The sequence below is a fragment of the Phacochoerus africanus genome, chromosome 10, assembly GCF_016906955.1.
Source record: "Phacochoerus africanus isolate WHEZ1 chromosome 10, ROS_Pafr_v1, whole genome shotgun sequence".
Classification (NCBI taxonomy): domain Eukaryota; kingdom Metazoa; phylum Chordata; class Mammalia; order Artiodactyla; family Suidae; genus Phacochoerus; species Phacochoerus africanus.
The window spans coordinates 109,548,021-109,561,319 of NC_062553.1; the positions used below are offsets into that span (position 1 = coordinate 109,548,021).

Here is a 13,299-nt window from a genome sequence, read left to right on the forward strand (position 1 = left end):
CAACCAAGTGTCACTTGTCTGAGAGGTGGGCTTCCCTTCGGAATCAAGCTAGGAGCCTAAGCAGAAGACTCAAGGACAGGAGATGTGACTGGCCTTCCACTCTTCCTCCCACCCGTGGACCAAGGGAAAGCAGGCTCAGCTGGCTTTAATAATTGAAATAAAAATATATTTATGTTTATTTACAACTCATTCTTATCACCCAATTCAAAAGTTACAGGATACATTCTTCTCCACACTTCCAAACAAAACATTCTCCCATTTTAACAAAGTATACTAACATAGTAACTTTAAAAATTCTTCATCTCACCAGGTCCCTTTACAACTGAGTGATTAAGTCCGTTATATATACTTAATAAGTGTTCTCATTGTCATCAACTTCATAGCAATGTGGACAAAGAGGTAGGTCTCCAAAGGTTATCCTAAAAATAATGTCTTGTTCCTTCCAAGATAATTATTATATACATTCCAAAAAGCAAATCACTGATCAGAACCCTTTGCTATGAAATTCAATGAAAAAAGTCTCGGAAAAAAATTTGCTCTGGTTTCCATTTAATCCTATGTAAAATCACCTTTCTGTGTCAGTTTGATAAGGGTAAACACGCAAATACATTTTGAAGACTTGGTAAAATTGTAACAAAGAATGATAATATAGAATAGTCTCATTGACAGCAATTGCTATAATTAAGAAGCAAAGGCTGACTTCTAATTTCCCAAGAAATCCCATGAAATATTTTGGTGCAATTATGCTAGGATCACAACCTTAAATTACATAGTTTCCTCTCAAATATATCATTTAAATTATTCTCACAGTAAGTAAATTTGTTTCAGTTGTAGGAAGGTATTTTGAAGGTTAAAAACTGAGCAATGACAAATTAAATGATTTACTTATCCTTTAGATTCAGAGTAGGTACAAGACCAAAAAAATCATATTACCTTCTTTTCCCAAGGAACTTTGAAGCCTGGGTTCAAATCTCAATTCTGCCATTTACTAGTTGAATAAAATTAAGCAACATAAATCTGAGCCTCAGTTTCTTATTTGTGAAATGGAAAGACTACAAATAGGAGGCTGCTTAATTGATTTGTGTTAATACTCAGTAATTTTTATTTCAGTAAAAGTCTTTCCAAAAATCAGCTTTTTTTTTTTTTTTCCAAGCTCCGTAGTTGGCTTTTAGCTCCACTGGACAGGTCTCATCTGAATTTTTCAAATAAACAGGTTCATTTGTAAGAGACTTTACAAATGAATACATAAGTGATAAACTGAGTCATCTCTACAAAGTATGTATTCCCTCACAGTTATAAAATGGTATCAGCAAATAATCTTTTGCTTACTTCTGGAGATGGTGTTGCAGAGTGCCACTAATCCTTTTTTTAATTTCTTTATGAATTACATATACATATATATGCATATATATATGTCTTAAGGAATAATTATAAGAAAAATTTTTCTTTACCATTTTATATATATGGTATATATATATATAAGATAAAGTTTTCTTTACCATTTTACATATATGTGTGGGTGTGTGTGTATATATATATATGTCTTAAGGAATAATTAGGAGTAAACCAAATTTTAGAACGGGTTCAATTGGCTATGTGTGCATGGAATTGGGAGAGGGAGGAGGATGCATGGAAATGTATCTATAATGGAAATCTGACACGGAAAACCCAACCACTCTTTGAGCAAGCATTCATTGGGCTACGGGAAAACCTATGTAGTGTCACATTCATCTGCAGTAGCAAAGGGAAGACGACCAATAGGTGTGTATAAAAAAAAGAAGGGGAGCAAGAAAAATAGTAGCCATGCCATCATTCCCCCAATTTCTCTGGTTCTAGCTGAACAATATTATCTAAAAATGAAGATCAGGTGATCCCATCACATGATCATAGTATCAACCAATGATGTTTCCTGCCGTGCTGGAGTCAAGCTAAAGCAATGCAGCATACGAGCAACGGAGATTCTCAACAACTACTGGCACTTTTCCATTTTAATGATGGAGCTTTTCAATTTTAACAGAGTATAGAAAAGGAAGACAGTTGAACTAGATACAGAAACAAAGCTGAGAGGACCAAGAGATTTTCAAGGTGAATGCATGGTACTCTAGGTCACCCTGAAGCTGAACAAGCAGTCCTGGCCAAGAAATAATAGTGTTTTGGAGGAAAAAAAAAAAAAGATTAAAAAGATACAATCACAGGAAATTGCTTTATGCAGTAATGTTCCATTTAGAATATTAGAAACAGAACTGCAGTAGCTGTGAAGAAGAGAGCCAACTCCAATGAAAATGGCCAATAACACTTTTGGTATTATAAAAAAGATTTAACGCATCCTTGAAACAAGGCCTTTTAAAGGTCAGACAGCAGTATTAAAGTTTTCCCTGGAAGGGAAGTTATACGGCAGATTTTATTTATTTGCGTTACCTAATGACAGTCATTTGATCTAACTACTGATGAAATAAGTAGTAAAACCCAGATATATTGAAGCCCTATGCAGTAAGATCTCAACTCAAGTGTCCTTTCAAAGTGAGGCAAAGATCGTATCCCCCAAATGGAAAGGTAAACACATCTATTACTGAGCGGAAAAAAAAGACATTGAGCACATGGATTATTGAGCCTATAGATCCCCAGTGTATCCCTAATCCCAGAGCTATGTTTAACAGCTTGTGTACAAACCATTATTTTTATGCTCTGCTAATGTAATATGCCATTTATCATCTTTTGTAATTACTCAGTGACCTACTTTATTAAAGCATTTACAGAGATCTTCTCTTATAGAAATAGACCCCTGGCTAAATGGATATTTCCGTTCCATCAAGCTGTAAGATCATTTATGTTGTAAAGAAAAAAACATTTGAAAAGACAGAAAGAGAAAAACAATGATTCTATAGCTGTCAACATTTTGTCCCATTATTTAACCTTGGTCTTTTCATTTACTTGTGATAAAAGAAGATCATAAGATTAATGAAGAAAACCAAAAAGCGAATTAATTAAAATTAAAATTTGGAAAATTCTGAGACATAGTTCACTGCACCAATATTCTCAGTGCAGTTTCCTATAGAACAGTGCCAACCTTCAGAAACAAACAAACAAAAAGAGTAACTAAAAACTGTGATTTATTTTTAACCAGAGATCCACATCAAATATACAGGGTCAGTGGGAAGACACGGGGCTCAAGATCTAGTACTAGAGGTGAGGAGCAAGAAGAAAATACTTTAACCCTCCAACCATAGACCAACTCCTTCCTTCCTCTACGAGAAGATGCTCAGAGTCACTTGGAGGAATAAAACACCTGGCTTTGAGATCGAATAAAGATACTGAGGAAAGCAGAAAAATGAAGAGGAGGTATTTTTTGCTTTACTTGGTTAAAGCCAAGGAAATTTGCCCTGCTCAGGCATCTCCTCCCAATGCAGCAAATTTAGGCATGAGCTATAGGCTGCAAACTGAGCTTGGAAATGGTGCAGGGGAATGAGAGAGGGAAGGGAGGAGGAAGTTGCCAGTTCTGGGGCTCATGGTTCTACACAGAGCCACAGAGGGAAACAGGTAAAGGATGCTCCCCATACCTTTCTTTTCCGTTCCATACGTTCCCTGGGGATCTTCCGTTGTTTTTTTCTCTCTCTCTCAAGGTTTTTTTCCTTTTCATCCAGTTCAGCCTCTCGAACTTTTTTAATAGAAGCAGCAGCGTGAGCCATTTTTGCAGAGGAAAGCGGCAGAAACAGTTGCCTCGGCTCAGTTTCCACTCTCCAACAATTCCGGTGGTTTTAGAGCTAGATAAGGATGTGATTTTCCCCACCAGGGCGATGGTTGGCAGCCAGAACACTCACAAAATAATCCACTCCGCCCCCGAGCTAGGTGGTAATCTTGCTCCAGCCTCTGCAGCACCCATAATTCACCACAACGTAGCAAGGTCCCCGGCCAAGCCCTCCGGCAGCACACACCTGCACACACGCGGGCAGAGGTGTGCGCACACTCTCGGCAATGGTCCCATGGGAAGGCGGAGCACTAGACTTCGAGCTCTTCCGCAGTTGGGTGGCCGCAAGTGCAGACGAGCATCCTACTAGTTGAAAAAGCCTTCCTTAGATACACATCACCAATTGGAGCGGTCTTTGGGGACTCCTCCAGACAGTCTGTGTCTTCCGACTGGAGCCAGGAAGAGGCCACCTCGTTGGAACTGCGAGGGGGTGGGGAGTTTATTGCTGCTTCCAACCACACCTCTATGCGGGGTGAGAAGAAAATGGTGCAGTCTCGCTAAAGGACTCGCTGCTGCTACTGCTGCGGCTGCCTGCTGCTGCTGCTGCCGTGGCTACGGCTGCTCTGCTGTAGCACATGACGCGAATTCCTGCCTTTGCAATCTCTCAGCCCTTCCCTTCTCCAAGGTTCATTTAGAGAAAAGAATCAACGCTGCCGTTTGGGGAGAAGGCGAACACAGTTGGACTTAGTTGCCCCTGCCCGAGAACCACATGGATGAGCACGGCCGGCCGAGAAGGGCTGGGAGTAGCCGGTCCTCGGTGTGTCCTTTACAGACCTACGTGAGGCTGCATTAGGGAGCTGCATTAAGCAGGCAATAGCAAGGAGCTGTCAGTGAGCACAAAGCATAATCTGGGCTCAGCCAGGTTATCCTGGGAGAAAGAGGGGGCCCTCAAAAGACAGAGAGGAGGGCAGAGGTGGAGAGAGGGAAGCAGGCAACACTTGAAGCCTCTCTTCATCATTCTAGGAGGCATACGGGGTACTCGTTATTCATTACCAAAGGCTTTTGTTAAATGCCAGATTAACATTAAATAACGTGAGGAAGTAATGCAGGATTAATATTTCTGCATGTTCCTGAGCATATACCCAATACAGAGATGCAGCGACAGAAGAGAAAGGATATATAACCTGTTAATTCAGGACGATGAAATTCTTTATATTATTTCAATTGCAGATACTACCAATTTTTCAGAATTTTACCACATTTTTATCAAGGGCCAGTGGGATGTCACTCAGTTCTTAATTATTTATCCCTGGACTCTGGAGACAGAATCATGACACTGTGTTGTACCTAGTGGATTATGGAGCCCCCTGAACCCACATACGATCCCATGGTTGTCTCATTGTAGAAGAAAAAAAGTTTTGACTAGTACTATAATTATTGACATGTAAACAATGCTACATATATCCTATTATTAAGAGAAAAGTAAAAGAACATTAAGTGTCCTTTTAGAAAATGACATATTTTTGTATCCCAACTCCAGGACATATCTACCTAAAGGGAGAATATAAGGTTTCGTTTCCAGTACTACATGAAGATAACTCCTCTAGGAGGGAGAATACTAATTTTCTATAATGTGGGTGGTCTCTACATGTTTAAGCCTATTACAACATAATTTACGGTTTTTCTTTTTTACCTAAACTAAGTTGAAAGCAGTAGGACTAATAAAATCCCCTAAGCAAGCAAAGCGCATGCTACGGTAATATAGAGAACCCAGCCCTTAATCAGATTCAAGAGTCAGTCAAAGGAGAGAATAATTGCCATGACATGGGGCAGCACTGTATTGGGGCCATGACGGTTCATGGTTCAGTTAACTTCCAGCCCACACAATTAGTTTCTAGTACCTGGGGAGCATAACCTTCTTTGAACAGCTGAGAATTCATCTTCTAAAAAAAAAAGCTTCTTATTAGCTCCCTCCTCTGGAAAATCTTGTACCTATTTACAAAGAAACACACACTAGATATTTAGGCTTCCTAGGAAGATAATATGTGGATCAGGGGAGGATTCCTGTATCTCCTTATCCAGGTGGGTCATCGCCTGCCACTTGATATAACATAATTCAAATGTTTTCTCCTCTGAGGTACTTGGAGACAATCAGCTGCAATGGTGTCAAAGCAGTCATTAGGCAGGAAACTGGTCCAGTGAGAGCAGCAAGACTGGAACACAGGGTGCTCTTAATGCCACCTGGCATTCTCTTTTCTTCTAAATATATGTATACACACACACACACACACACACGCACGCACGCACACACGCACGCATGCACACACATACACACACATATTTTAGTGTCTACAACCCCTGAGTCTTACTTGATTCTTGGATGTCCTTTTAAGTTAATCGCATGAGTCCCAACACACTGCAGCTGAGCCTCTACAGTGGCTTGATTCCATTCAGGAAGGGAGACTCTTCTGGGATAAGGCCCTTCCCTCGGCCCCTTTAGAACTTGCTTATACTATATCACACTACCTTCTCTCCTCTATAGATTTCCAAAAGGAAAAGGAAAAATCCCAAGCACAAGCTAGAGAAGCAAGTGGGGGCGTTCCTGTTGTGAAACAAAAAAACGGTCGTTTATTTCATTAGCGGTTAATGAACTCAGTCGTCCTACTTGTAACATTGGACAGCATCAATTTAATTCTGTGATTTTTCTAATGCCAGGAGAATTACACATTTTTAAAACTTCAATCTAATAACTTTAAAAAAGTTCTTAGGCATGGTTGACACAGTCTTAGTCCCCAGGATTCTCTCCATTTTTTTCTACAAAAAGAATGAGGGCTCTTTTCTTCACTTGTCTCGTGAAGAAAAGGTAATGACTCAGATGCTAGTTTGTTCGATGTTCGTTTGACATGAATATTTCACCAAAGCACCATGCCTGCCAAATCTTTAAAACGAATCCTTACACCCTTTGCTTACATTTTCTCATGATGTCTTTGGGATGTTATGAGAGAGAATGCAACCCAGAGAAGCCAACTCGCTGTGATTTTACACTTGAGGACCCTAGAAGGCAAATGACTCGTTCCAGCCACCCCTCTCTGGGGAGCGGCAGGAGGGCTGAGGTTCAGTTCTCTTAAATCAGCCCACCCACCTCGGGAGATGGAATCCACTCAAAAAGCTCCCTGTGAGCTTTCCTACTCAAATCACACAACAGGACGTCTCAGACTAGTATGAGTACTTTTAAATAAAATAAAGCACAAGTTATTTTTTAGCTTGGGGTTTTTCATTTCTCTTTTCCCCCATCATAGAAAATGTTGCTCCCACACGGGATGGATGGAAGCACGTAACCTTTTTGGAGCGCCAGGCAGGCTAGACATTCCTACAGAATAATAACGTTGTCTCTCTACAACTAACTGTTTCAGTAGCTAAAACAACTGTCGAGAAAGTAATTTTCTCAAATCTTCCTTCTTGTCTATTTCTGTTGCTCAAACTTTCCTGTGATTTCTGTTTGAACGGGGGAAAATGCCAGTATAGGTTTTCTAAAGAAAGAGAGCAGCGCACACTCACCAGCTGACCTCTGCACAGACAGGGCACCAGGTTCCAGTCCCAGGAGCTCCCGGCCATTTAAATGATGCATGTACCACATTAAAGGAGTCATCCCATCAAGCCTCCAGCAGAGATATAATACTGGCTGAAGTTTGAACTTGTAACACAAGCTGTTTCCTTTCACAAAGCATCTTGGCCATCAATGGGATAAGCTTGGGTCTGCCGTCAAAGTAAGAAACACACTGCCGTTTACATTTAAACTTTAGAGGCTGCTTGGAAAGACTGCCCTTCAGAGAGGACATACTTCATTTTAGAGACAGGAGAGAAAAATGGCCATTTGCTGTCCTCAGTGTCCAGCATCCCATTGATCAGAGTCCAAAGAAAATCCTCTGCAGACATCAGGCATCAGTCAGGACATCGTTCAATAACAACTGAGCTAGCCCTATGCAATTTAATACCCTTCTCTCTCCCCAGCCTCACTCAGGAGAAGCAGCTATGCAATTAAACAGCATATATTGTCACTCTTCCACAAATGGAATGTGGGTGGCGAGTAGGAAAAGAAGCAGATGCACTACAAAGTCAGTTTAAAGATCACCACCTAATCAGGGAAAAAAAGGCTCTGATCACTTGAACTACGAACCGAGTTCATTCTATTCAAGTTCAAGGGTATTTGCCCATATTTTAAAATGTGTGTGTGTTCTGAGACTAATGAATGGTCAGAGTAAAGGAAAGCAAACTGAACAAGTGATTATATCGCTATTTCGCCCTCCAATTTGGTTTACCTGTAGCCAGATCCAAAAGGGAATTTGATAACACAAAATTTAAAAAACAGAGCTTGCAGGTAATATAATAGATCCAACTTTCTCCTGATGACAGTTTCTGTAGGCGAGCCCTTGGATAAAATTATACCCATATAGTATCTTCCTTGTACTTCTACCTGAGGAATGGAAACAAGGGTTTTCTTTCTTTTTCTTTCTTTTCTTTTCTTTTTGTTTTTTGGTGTGTAAATGCGTGTGTCTTTTTAGGGCCACACCCATGGTATCTGGAGGTGCCCAGGCTAGGGGTCGAATCAGAACTGCAGCTGCCAGCCTATACCACAGCCACAGCAATGCCGGATCTGAGCCACGTCTGCAACCTACACCACAGTTCATGGCAATGCCGGATCCTCAACCCACTGAGAGGGGCCAGGGATCGAACCTGCATCCTCGTGGATACTAGTTGGATTCTCTAATGCTAAGCCACAACAGGGACTCCAAAACAGGGGTTTTCCATAACTCAGGGTAGAAAAGCAGAAGCCGTCTCTAGCCCCCCCGACCCCCCGACTTTCTAGTCTCTGAAACAAGCTGATGGCACTTCTGAAGTTTCACAGAAACTTTCCAGCTGGTAACAATGGTAACACAACAAGGAGCAGAAGAACCTCCCCCCCCGGAAATGACTTTCCATAAAGAAGATCAAGCCACACGAAGTGCAGGGCATAGACAAGTTTGCATTTTGTCCCCTCAGGGCTTAGCTCATGACTCTGAAGATGGTCAAGGGATAACCAACAGCAGCCACATCTGCCACGGGCAGAGGTAAGGGAAAGGCACAGAGGAAGGAAAATCTAAAAGCCATGGTTCAGACGAAAAAGGGAAACCCAGCCTCTCTCTCTCCCCGAGTCCTTCCAACCCCCATCTTCAATCATGCATTCCCAGTGTGCAAATTTAGATGGACGATAGATGAGCATCCAGCGCATCCATCAGCTTCGCGTGTGTAAACGGGAGTCGGCCTGTGGACCTGGGTTGGATGTGCTCATAGGGAAAACCTCTTCCGACAGAAAATCCCTTCACTGAGGCTTCCTAAATTGATGTTCTCTGTATTCGGTTTGATAGGAAGGAAGTTCAGGTTTGTTCAGGTACGAGAAAAACCCGGCGAGGCTAAAATCTTTCTGCCTTTCAAGGTACTCCATGGGATCCTAGATTGAAAGCCTTAGAATTAAACTCTGCTTGGAAAATATTTTTAAAATAAACACTTCCTCCCTGTCCTCAAGCCCTTACTACACAGCTTCTGTCTCTGGTGCCATCGTTTTGTTGAGAACAGTTGCTAAAAGCCTCATGTGAGCCAGTCAAGGAGCACTGTGGGTCCAGCAGTGACAATGACAAAGTCTCTGCCTTGGAGGAGGCGGAAACCCAGCCGTTATATATTTTCACACTTCCTGCAATGTCATTTGTATAACTTGCAGGGACTAGAACTACTGATATTCAGACCTTGACTAGAAAGTGGCTTTGTAAGCTTCTCATGCCTGGTTTCAAGTTTCTGGTTCTAAACGTCTTCCTGTGTCTCCTCAGGGTTACTCTCGTCACACAAATAAATTTTTATTCTGATCCTGGATTTTAAAAAAGCCCCATCATCTATTAGGGGTTGAAATATTGGGGTTAAATTACTCCTGCTGAAAATTGACTGTGGTGTTTCAAAAAAACATAAAACTTCCCTTTGGGGTTTGTAATAGCTTTTTATAAAAACCCTGAGTATATAAAGAGCACTGAATTGCAGTTAAAATTAAAAATTGCAATCTGAAGCCTGTTAGCCCTGAAGACCTCTGAAGATGTTTTTGTGTGCCCTTTATCTATAAAGATATTTATATTTATATTTTAGAAATTGTATTTTTACTCCGGAATTACTACATGTCAGTAGCTTTAGCGTCTCAAAGGAAACAACTTTACTGGTAAGGGAGAGAAAAGTTTGATCAATACTTGAAAGGTTTACTTTTACATAATGTCAATTAGAATTGCTACTGGGATAAGTAATTTGGTATAACATATTTTAATTAGACCATTTACAAAAGGATTATTTTTCTTGATTGTGATAAAATTATTTTTAATTGTTTATTATATTACTATATTTAATTGTTATTCTTTAAACCATGCGTGTCTTAAATTTTCATGAAATAATTCATCTTTGCCTATAAATCAATAAGGCTTAAAGCTAGTAAATGTGGGTTTAAATAAATGGACTATTATTCTATACTTTTTTATGGACCATGAGTTACAGCTATCAGAATTCCTGACCAGTAAACTATTAGCAAAAAATCTCATTGTTTTTCAAAATTAACCACAGAAAGATAGCAAAATGTAATCTTAGAATATAATCAAGTCTGCTGAAACTCAAACATCAAATCAGTGACCGACACTTCCCATCTCTAGTTTTCCAACTCTATGCTTTTGTCGTTAAAACATGGACTTAAACACTTTTGGCAATTCCAACAACCAATTCCATGGCAGGTAGAGTTTCTGTGTAGCAGATGCTGCAATAAATATAAAGACTTAAAAAATACGTTGTTTCAATAACACTAACATTCAAAAAACAATCCCCTGTGGCTGCATTGTTGGCACCAGAAAACTGAAGAGCTATAAAGTGCTACTGTTGTGTTCAAGATTAGTTAATAATTTTTATAAAGATTGGATTATCACTGCTTCTGTATATCACTGTATGTAGTTAACTGTCTCCTCCCTGACCACTGAGTTTCCATGAACTGTTTTACATAAGATATTCTTTTTATTGCAACCTTTGTTTAATTAACCTATAAATAAAATCTGTTGCTAGGCAGTCACTGTTTCTTGCTTTAGGCATGACCAGCACTTTTCATTTTATACTTACTCATGCAAAGTCATAGTCCACGAATATGAGAGCCAAAGCGTAAAATTAAATCAAACTTTCTTTGCAAACCACATTTTCAGAGGCAAGGCATAGTCAAACCTTTTCTGTGACGTGGGTTTTTTTTTTTGTTTTTTTTTTAATCACTTCTAAAACAAATCAGTCATGGAAATAACTAAGCACCAGCATATACAGTATGTGTTTCTAGATAATAAGAGACAGGCCATTCATTCCAACCCCCACCCCCCAAAACAAACTAGGCATGCTAGATAAAATACAAATAACCACTTCTTAAAAGCAACAAATAGCTGACATGATAATAAGGAATTCCTAGGCAGGACTGAAGGAAAATAGAACCACTGGGAGATAAAGAACTAGAGAAAGTCCTTATGTTTCCTAAGTGTATTACCTAGAAAATATGAACTTTCATTTTGAAAACTTCATGAGCCAGAGGGCAAAAATCAAATGCCAATGTCTTCACAAGACGAAGAGACTTTCCACAATTATTTAAGACCCGGAAAAGCTATACTCATAAGCTAGGGTCAGAATAATAAATACTCAGCCCTCCAGCAGAGGTTTTATTGCATGGAGTTTCAACAAAGCTCAAGCCTTGAACTTGGTTTAGGGTGATCTCCAAACCACTTGTGACCACAAAGCCTGGCAAGAAGTAAAAAGTACATCTTTTCTGAAGAAGTTACTTTCATCCTTGGCCTTAATTATCCACATGACTAATTTTCCAAGAACGATGACCAGCATATAATCGAAGACAACCAAGCATACAGCATGTAGGAGAAACAGACCTACAAAGACTTGAAATAATGGAACTGCAAACAAGGAACTGACACAAAAGGGATAAATTGGGGGGAAAAAAACCATGATCAAAAACCTCAGTTCTGGTTCCCCAAAGTAGCATCACTTAAGTTGGGAAGTTAAGTAATCTGAACTCTTTGAGCTCAGTCTTATTTCATTTTTTTCTATATCTTTCTACCAATCTACACTACTTTACATAAGAGCAAATAATAATAAATGTTACATAAGTGAGCAATAGAAACATCAAATGAATTGTAGAAACAATATGCACTACAGGACTTTGAAACATTATACTTTTTTCTTACTAAAAAGTTTTGATATCTAAGTAAGAAATCTTAATAAGGAATTGCAATCTGGAGCTCCTATCGTGGCTCAGCAGAAACGAATGTGACTGGTATCCACGAGGACACACGTTCGATCCCTGGCCTCGATCAGTGGGTTAAGGATCCGGCGTGGCCTTGAGCTGTGCTGTAGGTCACAGACGCGGCTCGGATCTGGAGTTGCTGTGGCTGTGGCGTAGACCAGTGGCTACAGCTCCAATTCGACCCCTAGCCTGGGAACTTCTATATGATGCAGGGGAGGCCCTTAAAAAAAAACAAAAAGAAAAAAAAAAGAAGAAGAATTGCATCCTTAAACATTTGAGAATTCAAAAATGTCACCAAAATCTAATAGAAACATGTCATTGAAAAAATACAATAGAATATTTTTCACAAGTTAGAAGTGTCATACGAAAAACAAACCTGATGGTTTAGGTAGAAACTTAAAGACACTGTTCAACCCAGCTAACTTTGTGAAATAATAATATCTGTGGAATTTTTCCTGTTTCAAGTCCTATGATACACTTAGCTTTCCTGTCTTCAGAGAAAGTGATGAAGTTTTCTTCTTTCTTTCATTTTTTCAGATAGAGAGTAGAAGTTCTCTTAACAAACCTTTACTTAACAAAATGTCTCTGTTCCCTTTATAAATACCGACACCCATGATATATTAAAAGCTTGTGTCTTACTAGCTGTTCTATACTACGTGTACATTCTTCTCCCACCAGTAAAGGTACAGGCTTACCAGGAGTCAGGTGTGTTTATTACTAACCTTTTTAATCCCAGTTGTACTTGTTATTGCAATTATGTAATTTAAATAAATCTTATCGAATGAAGTAGGGGTGCAAAAAAAGTTGTTTTAGGAAAATTAATATAAATACTTTGTAAAGTTTTGATAAAGATGAATCCCTCATAAACATTGCTGTTGAATTATAGGTATGGCTGAAACAAACGTAAAAGATTGGTGAGGCAATTTTGGAAATATCCAGAAATTCTACAATCAGATTCTCTTGCAGTCATCTTTAAATTCTGACTCCAATTAAAAGATGCCAAACTGGAAAATACGGATGAAGTAATACCTATAAGTAGATAGTGCCTATTCAGAAAAGAGATGGGGAAATCCCAAACAGTGGAAAATCCAGAAAACAAAATATTTTTTCTTTTTTCTTTTTATTTTTTTGTCTTTTCTAGGGCCACATCCGTGGCATAGGGAGGTTCCCAAGCTAGGGGTCGAATAGGAGCTGTAGCTGCTGGCCTACACCACAGTCACAGCAACACCAGATACAAGTACTGTCTGCGACCTAAACCACAGCTCACGGCAAC

At 39.6% G+C, this 13,299-nt stretch overlaps 1 protein-coding gene and 1 pseudogene across 12 annotated transcripts in view; one reads left to right on the forward strand and one right to left on the reverse strand.

The window, feature by feature from the left end:
• The window catches only part of ANK2 (ankyrin 2), a 722,246-nt gene that overhangs the window by 271,964 nt on the left and 436,983 nt on the right, over positions 1-13,299 (reverse strand). The window lies entirely within an intron of this gene.
• LOC125138105 (peptidyl-prolyl cis-trans isomerase A-like) overlaps positions 8,612-13,299 on the forward strand; it is a 28,222-nt pseudogene continuing 23,534 nt past the window's right edge.